Source organism: Oratosquilla oratoria, chromosome 34, assembly GCF_046742065.1.
Source record: "Oratosquilla oratoria isolate Oo_2021 chromosome 34, ASM4674206v1, whole genome shotgun sequence".
NCBI lineage: Eukaryota > Metazoa > Arthropoda > Malacostraca > Stomatopoda > Squillidae > Oratosquilla > Oratosquilla oratoria.
In genome coordinates, this window is record NC_134810.1 from 13,460,424 (window position 1) to 13,472,923 (window position 12,500).

At 37.6% G+C, this 12,500-nt stretch overlaps 1 protein-coding gene across 6 annotated transcripts in view; it reads left to right on the forward strand.

Moving 5' to 3' along the window:
• Positions 1 to 12,500, forward strand: part of LOC143018056 (dipeptidase 1-like) — a 1,041,568-nt gene that overhangs the window by 322,616 nt on the left and 706,452 nt on the right. Inside the window, exon 3 of one of the 6 annotated variants that reach the window (XM_076173111.1) lies at positions 7,517 to 7,614. The exons of the other annotated variants lie outside the window; for them this stretch is intronic. The gene's annotated coding sequence lies outside the window, so the exon portion shown is untranslated. The remainder of the gene's footprint in view (positions 1 to 7,516; positions 7,615 to 12,500) is intronic. 6 annotated transcript variants of the gene reach the window in all.

Here is a 12,500-nt window from a genome sequence, read left to right on the forward strand (position 1 = left end):
AACGCAACCTTTTACAATTTCGCCCTGAGTACCAAAGTTTTTATCTGTTTTATATTTTTTCAGCCATCATGGGAACGCACAAAAGAGATTCAAGCCAACACACAATTCCATTCACTCTCTTTTTTATTTTCATGTTAAGCTTTTTCTCTCGTCACCACACACCAAACCACACGTTATTGTTCATTACCATATGTTAGTGTTCATGACCATGTTTTCAGTTCGTAGTAGAAATGTAGAGAAGAAGAGGGATTTTTGTTTTGTATATATACTCGGAGAAAGAATTTCTAGACCTGAATAGCATAATAATCAAGACAATACGAAACGTGATGATGATGATGATGATGATGATGATGATGATGATGATGATGATGATGATGATGATGATGATGATGATGATGATGATGATATGGTTTAACGTCACAAACTCCCCCTATCTGGAGGCTAGGACGGTGCCCTAAACAGAAGACTTTGTAACATAAACTTCGCCGGTGGCAGGGTTCAAACCGCCAACCCCTCGACTTTTGCCGCAAGTGACGACGCCCAAACTCGCTCAGCAACTGAGCTTCCAAGCCAACGAAAAGTCATGCTCCCTATAAGTGTTTCGTATATTTGAGAATTAATATAATTATCGATAACACGATTGTGTCACTACAATTGTATTAACTGAATAAATCGATTACTGAGCGTTCCAGTACTCATCATGAAGTGTTTTTAATTTTTTTTTTTCAAACAATAAGAGTTTTTTTTTATGTAGTAGTTTCAGAATATGACGCATTAAATCTTTCAACATGTTTGTCATCAGAACGTTTGACTACATTCCGAAAGGTTTTTCTTTCAATTTCAAACAAAAGTTCAGACATATCTTACCATGATGAAGAAAACGGATTTTAATTGCACCTTTGCTAACTACACAATTTCATATTCTGATATTTGCTTGTCTTCTAACCTATGCATCCCACATTTCTAAATTCTCGTATTTGATTTCTCTTTGTTTGTTTGTTTGTTTGTTTGATAAACCTACACCTATTATGTGCGTAAAACGTCACTTGTCCCGGTTCTTACTAAAGGGGCTGCCTGAGAGATGAGCGAAATAATGTGATGGCGGACGAAATAAAAGAAAAAGTGGCTCCCAGTACTGAAAGGGATGAACAGAATGAGGGAATAGCGTGTGTCACCAAAAATAAAGGCCAAAAAGTACTATACAAAAAAAATTACTATATAATCTTCATCCAATGCAATAGGAACACTAGATAGAACGTAGTTATTTGGCTATTTAGATCAATGTTCGATTATTATCATATGATATCGTTCACAGTGCAAAGACCAAGTTACAATTCATCATACTGTATAATTTCGTAATATGCATTCTGGGATCTATACAAGTATCCGTTCATATCAATCACACCCTTACCCACGCATACGCACACACATGTATACGCACACACACACACACACACACACACACACACACACACACACACACACACACACACACACACACACACACACACACACACACACACTCACGACTCGTGTGGCGCAGTGGTAGAGTTCCCGGCCGCGACCACGGCGGTCCGGGTTCGAATCCCGCCCAGGGCTGAAATAATATCAGTACCGCTGCGCTGAAAGTCGTTACTTCAACTCTCGTGGGCGGGGTGTTGGGTGTGTATGAGCGTGTAAGGTCACAGCATTACCCATAGATCGGTCATATATGAGCTCTGAGCTCTCTTCCGGGAGGGAAATAGCTGTCGATCACGAGTCCAACACGTGATCCAAGACCATAGTGAATCTCTCTCTCTCTCTCTCTCTCTCTCTCTCTCTCTCTCTCTCTCTCTCTCTCTCTCTCTCTCTCTCTCTCTCTCTCTCTCTCTCTCTCTGAACTCACTTTCTTCATGAGTACTCGGGTTTTTCCATTTCCCTTATGACCATTTGGTCCCTGAACTTTCCATCTGTCTTCTCATCCTTTCTACGTCCTGCCTTTCTCCTTAGGGTTAAACATCCCTGAGACAGCGGCCTCGATGATAAATCATCTTCCTTGCTGCACCGGCTGACTCGTGCAGAGCGTATCGTTGCTTGAACGATAGCGAGGACCTACGCCAGTGGTTTGGAAGAGAAATGGGATGAAGTACAATAGGTGGAGGAGAGAGGAAAGAAGAAAGTGTGAAATGGGGAAAGGGAAATGGGGAAATGGGTAAATATGTATGTGGAAATAGGAAAGCTGAGGTAAGGTAATGGTTATGTGGACGGATAACAGAAGTGGAACTTTGCGAATTTAGAGGGAGAGAAATAAATGGAAATAAGACGAAGAAAAATGATTGGGTTAACTAACATCATTAGGGTTACTTTCTTCATCATTGTGACATGTGTTATGGAGTTTTTCGTTACTAGAATAAGAGGAATTAAGTTAAAGAAAGAGGAAAATGGAGTCGAGGAATATGTGTGAGGAAAAAGGAAAATAAGATAAAATAGAAGAATCGGTTTGAAAGTGACCCGATTATTCTAATATGAATTTCATGGGTATAGAGAAAAAAATAGAAGAAAAAAACATAAGATAATGATAAAGAAAAAAAGAAAGAGCTAGTGAAAAAAGTTGGAAACATAAAAACGTCATTATCTGGAGCAAAGGATATGGGATAAGATATTACGTATAAAATCCAAAAAGACACAAGAAAAGCAGGATTTAATGCAGAAAATATGTAGAGCAGAAAGCAAAAAATATAAAAATAAGAAACCGGAAAAAATGCAAACAAAAAGTATGAATATAAAACAGAACACCAAAAGCAGAAGTTAAAAGAAAATAAGCCAAGTAAACAGAAAATATAAATTAAAATTATATGAGAATGCGAAATAGTCTGATGCATCAACAAATATTTTCTAAATGGAATGAGGATAAGAAACACTAATGACTGTAAAAATTTAAATGCCATTAATGTAAAAGGGTGTTTGGCATGTGTGTGTGTGAGTGTGTGTGTGTGTGTGTGTGTGTGTGTGTGTGTGTGTGTGTGTGTGTGTGTGTGTGTGTGTGCTTGGCATATGTGTGTGTGTGTGTCCATACGTATGTGCGAGTGTATGTGTTTGTGCGTGTGTGTGTGTGTGTGTGTGTGTGTGTGTACGTGAGCGAGTATGTGTGTGTGTGTGTGTGTGTGTGTCTGTATGTGTGCGTGTGTGTGTGTGTGTGTGCGTGCGTGTGTGCCTGCGTGTGTGTAGTGCGTGTGTGCATGCGTGTGCGTGTATGTGCGTGTACGTGAGCGAGTGAGTGTGTGTGTGTGTGTGTGTGTGTGTGTGTGTGTGTGTGTGTGTGCGTGCGTGTGTGTGTGTGTGTGTGTGTGTGTGTGTGTGTGTGTGTGTGTGTGTGTATGTATGTGTGCGTGTATGTTCATGAATGTCTGTGTGCTTGTGCGTATATACTGTTTGCTCGCGTATACTCGTATGTTTGCATGTATGTGTATATAATCATGAGTACTTACAACCATATTAACAAATTGTAACGTACACGAAAGAAGCTGCATCCCTGGAACTTGTTTTCCATCTATCATACCTAGCTTTAGATTTGTTTATGGTTTTATACTGGACTGTGTCTTCTTTTCAGATATTCCAGAAGTCAACGCATCTGTATGGAAAACTTTATTGGTGTCCTCAAGACCACCTTTCGTCCTTCCTCAGTATCATTTCATCCGACCCAAACATTCTTAAACGTGTCCTTGTCTGTTAATTCTCACATCCTATTGACTACCTCATTTACTATGGCGGGTAACCTAGAGTTCATTTCTTGATTCAATCTAAATATCTCTTTTATCTGACCACGTACATAAGAGTCATTTCATATAACACTGGTCTCATTTTCTCTTACATTAGGCAGTTCATGTTTTCTCCTTTGCTTCAATAATCTCTCTACCCTAAGACTGTGGTGACGCATTCATTTTCGTCCAGCACACTCCCGATAAGGAAGTGCCTCTATTTTCACCATTCCCTCTACTACTTTGTCTTGTTCTTCATTTTTCTGCTGCTTATTTTTTTTTTTCTTTTTTCTTACTCCTTTATTTCTTTGAACACTTTTCTTATGAATTGCCCTTGGCATTTCTAGTTTCAAGTTTATTATTATTATTATTATTATTATTATTATTATTATTATTATTATTATTATTATTATTTTTTTTTTTTTTTTGTATTCCAGGTTTTCATCTCTCCCTCTTAGATTTTGTTTATTTTTCTAAAGGAGATAGAGTAATTATTTAATTATTCTATTTCTGTGTTTCTAAGCCTTAAAACATGTATACTGCGAGCATGTGTGCACGCATGCATATGTGCGTGTGTACAGTATATGTACGTGTGTGTGTATGTACGTGTGTATGTGTGTGAGTGTGTGTGTGATTCACCGTGGTCTTGGATCACATGTTGGACTCGTGATCGACAGCTATTTCCCTCCCGGAAGAGAGCTCAAAGCTCATATATGACCGATTTATGAATAATAATGTGACCTTACACGCACACACACCCCTAACTCCCCGCCCACGAGAGTTGGAGTAACGACTCACAGTGTAGCGACACTAAAATTGTTTCAGCCCTGGGTGGGATTCGAACTCGGACCGCCGTAGTTGCGGCCGGGAACTCTTCCACGGCGCCATCAAATTGTATGTGTGTGTGTGTGGGGGGGGTTATGTGTGTGTGTGTGTGTGTGTGTGTGTGTGTGTGTGTATTTATGTGAAGTGTGTCTATGTACAGTATATGCTTTTACTAATATGTAATTGTATCATCAAGGAAAGGACTAACGCTTGTGAGATATTTTCTTCCTCTCTTTAAATCACACCATGTAAAAAAAAATCTCTATTCCTGGCTTGTAATCACTTTTTTGTTACTTAGGTCATCCCCCCCAAAATATATATAATAATAAAAAAAATAGAAAATTATTAAACAGTTATAAGTTTGGCTTTATAAAAATTCTAGACTAACCACTAGCATTCACCTAATAAAAGCAATTTATGTCTTTTTTTCGAGTGCAATTGATGCAATTTGGTGCTATTTTTTTTTCAAAACTTGATGACTATAGCCTGAATTACCAAACTTGTTTTATACAAGTATGTATGAAAAATAAATTGACGCAGCCCGAAGGGATTTCTCCCCGTCTTCTCCTTTTCTGCACGAGGGGACGGATAGGGGGTGTCGCCGAATTAATGAAGCGGCCTTGCTGTGGATGTGCTGTGTCTTGCGACACTGCCTCTGACCAAGGGCAGTGGACAAGATGCAGGGATGACCCGTCATCCAGGAGGTGCAAAGATAAGAGGGAGGGAAGAGGGTAAATAGGAGTGGAGTATATAGGGGATGGAATGGGTGGGAGTGGTTTCTATGCCTTTGTTTTTCGGCTACCTCCCGTGTAAGGTTGAAAAAAGCCTTTGGTATATGTATGCATGTTCATTTAACATGTTTAAAATTTATACTTTCAGATCTATAAGATCCATCTTTTCTGCTTGCATATGTATTCTATCTTTTCTGGTGGCTTCAAGGGGCTGCCGGCATTCTCTGACTTCTTCTGTTATATATGCGGCAAGTATATAAAGAAGAGAGGCAATCTGTTTTTCTTTGGAAACGTCGGTGAAGGTTTCTGAAGCCTACAAGAAGTACTTCGGGATGCCAGTTGGGGACCAAGACCAGCCCTGGGTCCGTCACTAGCCTACTGTTGTGAGCACTGTAAGAAGACGCTGGAAGGGTGACTGCGAGGTGAGAAAAGATCCCTGAGATTCTCCAACCCACGGGTCTGGCTAGAGTCAACAGACCACTCTACAAATTGTGTTTTTTGCATGGTGGATGTTATCAAACAACGTAAAGGAAAGAATGCTGCTGCTGTGCTGGAAACAAGTTCCAGACGCTGCCCCTAGCCCATCCAGTCTGCCTGAAGAAAGACAACTACAGGGTGGAAGTCCTTCTGATTTTGGAACCCGGAATGTCAAGTGAGAGCCACTTGTTGATTCCAGGATTGTGCTCATATCGCCAGTACACATTAAGTTGGGATTGATAAAGCAGTTTGTGAAGACTCTCAACCAGGAACCAGCTTCTTTTTAGTACCTTCTAGAGTTCTTCCCCAAATTATCTGAGGCCAAAGCAAAGGCGGGATTTTTTTGGACCTCAGATAAAGAAGGTGCTTGAGTCTACCGAGTTCTCCAATAAGCTCAATAGGATTGAGAAAACATTCATGGAACTTTTTCATAAGAGTTGTCAAGGGTTTCCTCGGCAACCACAGAGCTGAAAACTACCAGCAGCTGGTGCAGCATCTGGTAAAGGCTTTTGGTGCTATGGGATGCAGGATGTTTTAAACTACATATGCTGGACGCTCACCTGGACAAATTCAAGGAGAGTATGGGCGCCTGTTCAGAAGAACAAGGCGAGCGATTCAACCAAGACGTGAAGGAGATAGAGTAGAGGTACCTGTGGCAATACAATGAAAAAATGATGGGGATCTATGTCTGGGGTCTGGTGCGGGAGAGCGACCTGGACTCCAACCGCAAAGCCAGGAAATCCAGTCATTTCGACGTGTTTAAGTTGCTTTATAATTGTCATTTATTTTTACTTGTTGTATATGGTTGTATATGGATGATGTTGTGATGCACGAGGCGGAATGGGTGGGGGCATGGGGGATGAGGTAGTATGTGTGAGCAAAATTTGACGCAGCCCGAAGGGATTTCTCCCCGTCTTCTCCTTTTATGCATGGGGGGACGGAGAGGGGGGGGGTCGCCGATTTAATGAAGCGGCCTTGCTGTGGATATGCTGTGTCTGGCGACACTGCTTCTGACCCAGGGCAGTGGACAAGGTGCAGGGATGACCCGTCATCCAGGAGGTGCTAAGATAAGAGGGAGGGTGGAGGGGTGTGGAGTGTATTCAGGGATGGAATGGGTAGGAATGATTCTATGCCTTTTCCTTTTTGGCTACCTCCCTTGTAAGGGGGAAAAAGCCTTGGTATATGTATGTATGTATTTTTACTTGTTTGTTTTTGAAAATCTTGTCATAAAATAAATACATACTCTCTTGACTTAATTATATAAACTGATAAATTGAAAAATATTGAAAAATGTAAACATTTCGAAATATCAAAGTCCTGATTACAAATTGAAACTTCTGATTAAATGATAGAGTTTTTTTTTTATAATAATTGGGTTTTACAGACCAGGAAATGTCACTTAGAACCGGGGAATAAAAAAATGTGTTACACAGTGTTATCAGACCTAACTTCAAAGTGATATAGAGTTTCAATTTGAGTTATATCTTTATTTTCTAATTATCATATTTAGATTTCAATTCATGTAGGGTTCCAGCTTGGGTTATGCTGTCTTCTAAACTATTATAGATATTAATGCATTGCTATGAAAAACTATATCTATTATGTGTGAGTTTGTGTGTGTATGTGTGTTTGTGTATATGTTTGTGTGTATTTGTGTAGTTGCGTGTCTGTGTTTGTATGTGTTTTTTTATGTGGGAGTAAAAATTCTGCAAATCAACTGATACCATGTTCGTTTCACCTCCGCAGGTAGGTTTCGTGGACGTCCAGCCAAAGAAGAGCTTCTCATCTTTTCCACAGAAAATGACAAAATGAAAGGATTGTTAACAAAGAAGACTTTTTGATTAGTAAGTTTGATAAAGTAGACTTAATGTTTTTACATTCTGGTAGACTTCACTGGCTATCTCTCTTATAAAAGGGAAGAGGTCCTTGATATTTAGATAGATAGAATAATATGTGTCATACAAGACAGTTCCATATATAAACACACATACACACATATGGACATACACTACATGTGGACATATACTTAAAATTGAATTTGATCAATGTGAGGATAGAGACAGTATGACTCAAACACTACTCTTATCCTGTACATTCCAATTAAGAATGACATACACAAAGAATCGCAGTTCCAAGACACACACTATCAAGAAAGATGTAAAAACCGGCATGCACAGCAAAGAAGGGAAATGGTTAACAAGCCATCTCGTTAGCTGACAATGCAGATTGTCACAGAACCAACACGCAAGAGTCGAAAAGTCTTTTTCACACTAAGTAAGAAGCATCCTTTTATAACCAAGTCAGAGATTGGAAGGAACAATATTTACCATGAGTGGAAACTATATTCTAAAATAGATATGTTGTTTTCTAATACCCTGCAGAAAATAGATTGATAAATAAAAGAGTAAATACAAAATTCCTTTTTCAAGTTGCTTCTCTATTCAAAGTGTTAGCAAGAAGATTAGCATTAGAAACAGGCGTTTTCCTTACTATTTCTATGATGACTTATTATATATATATATATATATATATATATATATATACATATATATATATATATATATATATATATATATATATATATATATATATACTGTATATATATATGCACACATATATACCTACATACAGTATATGTATGTGTGCGTATGCTTCATTTAAAATTTTTAAAGCGCTGCAAGAAGGCCAACGATTTACAAAAATTAAAATCCCACACAGGACCACTCCAGAATAAAAGAGCTAAAAGTACACCAACTGGAGGTGAAGTGCCGGTGTCGGAAGAGTGTCTTCGAATTTCCTTTTTAAAAGAGTTCATAGCAGGGAAAGCATCACGGGGAAGTGAGTTGCAGAGTTTCATCGTGGGAAGACAGAAAGACACAGCCTACTGATTGTCGATGGCAAAGGTTAATTGCTCAGGAAAATGATGAGATATTTCAGATAATGAAGTGTGCATGGCCGCCTAAGAAAAAAAAAAGTCAGAAACTGACTGATTTCTGAAAAACGATATTACCTAACACCAATGTATGAATAAGTCGATTGTGTATTTATTTGCACATTTATACAACGAGAGAGAAGGGCAGAATCTATTGTTTGGATTGAATAAATGGATGCATGAGCGAGAGTAAGAGTAAGAGTAAGAATGAGAGTGAGAATAGGAGTGAGAGTGAATGGAAAGAGAGCGAGCGTTGGGTCACTGCACACAGAGAAGCCATTTACCCTCCGAATAGGAACCGCCAAAGAAGAGAGGCCAGGCAATAGCTTGAGTCAACACAGACGTCTTGGTTTCTGTGCCAGAAAGAAAGTTGAGGTGAAGAGTGAAAATGAAGGCGTTGAAACGCTCACGAAAATTATAGAAGTTAATGAAGTCTGAATACATGAATCAACCTGTTGCAATACTTTGGAATAGGTAGGAACGAAAGATTCTGGTATACACATAGAAAAAAGACAATAAACTATGAATGAAAAACGTGCATACTTATATGGTTTCAAAAAGATACATAACGAAAAAAAATATGATATTAATGGGGAGGATAGAACAGAAATATATTATGTATTCGTATGTACGAATATATGTATTGTTGATATGCTTATGCATTTATCTTTAAATGTATTATATATTCATGCATGCATGTATATTTGCTTATAAAGTAAATGTACTGGAAACTTTCAATAGAGAAATGATTGTGGCAATACACATAGAGAAAGCTTTTGACATTACCCCTAGACACAGCTGGTTAGAAATGATTATTGTAATTGAAGTTCACAACCATAACCAAAAATTGATGGTAAACTTTCTAATTGAAAGAGAACGAAAGGTATCTTAGAGCAGTTATCCATCGATAACCAAAGGATATGCAAAAGAGTCCCCCGGTACCAATATTATCAAAAACATTATCTAACACATAACCTTCCCACCCCAAACCTGGATCACAATGACAAAGCTCTTATATACACGGCAGTTACAAAATATCAGCGTATAACACCCGTAATTAATTCACTTAGATATAGCATAGGCTGACACTAAACATACCTTCATCTTACATGTCCTTACTGACGTTACTTACTAAGTACCTGATTATTATGAATCGAAGCACCCAATGTAAGTACGTATGTCTGTATATATGTATGTGTATATATGTATGTATGTATGTATGTATGTATGTATGTATGTATATATATGTATATATGTATGTATGTATGTATGTATGTATGTATGCATGTATATGTGTATGTATGTGTGTATGTTTGTCTGCCTGTCTGTCTGTATGTGTGTATGTATATACGTATGTAGGAATACTTATAAATTCCACAATTATAAGAAGTTACCCCATCATTCAGCCTTGATAATTATCACTCTCAAAACTGGCGGCCCACTAACCCAGGCTTACTGTCCGAAATTACACTGAACTCCTGCTAATAGTAAAAGCTGGGTTTGCTGTTTAACCCTATGTTGTTTACTCAATCGCATACGAGAAATATCGAGTTACTAATCACCAACAACTTCATAATACTTCTTCCTTATTCGGGACACAAAGTCACCATTAAATTTCTATATTTCGTATTTCATCATAACAAATACACATAATTCATTTATCTAACAACAATAATCTGCAGTTGCACTTGTACTGTTGACAACACGAAGCAAAGGAAACAACTTGCTTGCTCATAACTGACATTCCAGACCAACATATATTGTTCTGAATTAACTTGACACATTATCAGCTGTATTTGCTTCAGTGCATGTTCTGACGCATGATGCCTGGATATACACAGAACACTTGTATACTTAATAGGACAAAGCCAGGCAAAGGTGCACGCAGATGCTTGGGGCATATGCATCCCAACGCTTGGACAAAGGCTCACACAAATTCATTAGCATACATACACACGTATGAACACACACACACACACACACACACACACACACACACACACACACACACACACACACACACACACACACACACACACACACACACACACACACACACACACACACACACACACACACACACACCCACACATATATATATATGATATTATATATATATATATATATATATATATATATATATATATACATATATATATATATACATATATATATATACATATTTATATATATATATATATATATATATATATATATATATAATACACACACATCCATGAATTTGCATATACACTTTGTTGACAACGTCTTGTGAATTTTTATTTCATGTAATTTCTGTTCATGGTTTAACTCAGATTGAATAGTGTTCAGTTGTCTAAGTTCTCGAAAATTTATCCCTAGGTTGTTAGTTTGCCGTGCAACTACGGTGAGAATTCCAACGGGGTTAAGTTGATGGCACAAATATGTGCCATATTTAGATACTCCATGTCCTTAGGCTTGGTTATTAGAATTACTTTGCACAATCTAAATGAGGTCAACGAAGTTTACATTGTCAGAAAGATTTCTAGGCTTCTACGACCAACTTGCCTTCTGTTTTAGATTACTGGTTAACACTATAACTGCATGTTCCTCATATCAGTCACCTTAACGTCACTACCTAAAATAGAGTAGTTGAGTAAAGGGATGAGTAGAGATATGTAATTAATAAGTAGATAGACTGATAGATAAATAGATAGATAATAAAAGAAAGAGAGAGAGAGAGAGAGAGAGGGAGAGGAATGGTGGTGGAAGTTTTATAAGAATACCTCCAATTATGAATTTCGTGGAATAATTTACATAAGATAAACAATAAAAGAGGATGAGGATGTTGACAGTCTTCATTTTCACCAAAGTTCATTAGTGTGATGCTATTGAAATAATATGAAGAGTTTTCTGTGGATTTAATGGACGTAAATGACAAGGTGTGCTGCGAGGTCACGAAACAGGTGCTTTTGGTTTGTGGTGAATGAAAAGTTGAGAGTCTGATTCACCGCGAATATATTCATTTGAAAAGTATATAAACAGTATATAAAAATATAGAAAGAAAGAAGTATCTCATACATGAAATGGATTGAATTAAATGCTTATGCTGTTAGATATATTAAAATCTTTATTGATGTAGTCATATGAAGGACAAAAGTAAGAGCTAGGTAGAACAGTATCAAGAAGATAAGAGGCAAGAGTAAGAGTAGAAAACTTAACCACTCATAATTCTTACATGTTGAAATATTCAAATGAGGTCACTAAAATGGAACGGATGATAATTAGAGAAACGTTTGTGTATATATATATATATATATATATATATATATATATATATATATATCTCTATATATATATATATATATATATATATATATATATATATATATATATATATGTATGTATATGTATATACATATACATATCCATGGGAGTGGTGCGAGAGGTGAATGTAAAGGTAGTGGGTCAGGGGTTGGAGATGGTTAAAGAAAATGGATAAAAATAAGAGATTAGCGAGTTGTTTGCGGGCGACACTGCGCTTGTAGCAGAATCAGAGGAGGGATTGAGGAAATTAGTGACAGAGCTTGGAAAGGTGTGTGAAAGAAGGAAGTTTGAAAATAATTGTAAGTAAAAGTAAGGTGACGAGATATACAAGGAGAAAAAGTGGCAGTAGACTGGAAGTGAGTATTAAGGGAGAGAGACTGGAGGCAGTGGATATTTTTAGATAACTGGGTGCGAATGTGGCAGGAATGGGAAGAGTGGGGGTGGAGGTAGAATGTAGATTGAGAGAAGCGAGTAAATACCTTGGTGGATTAA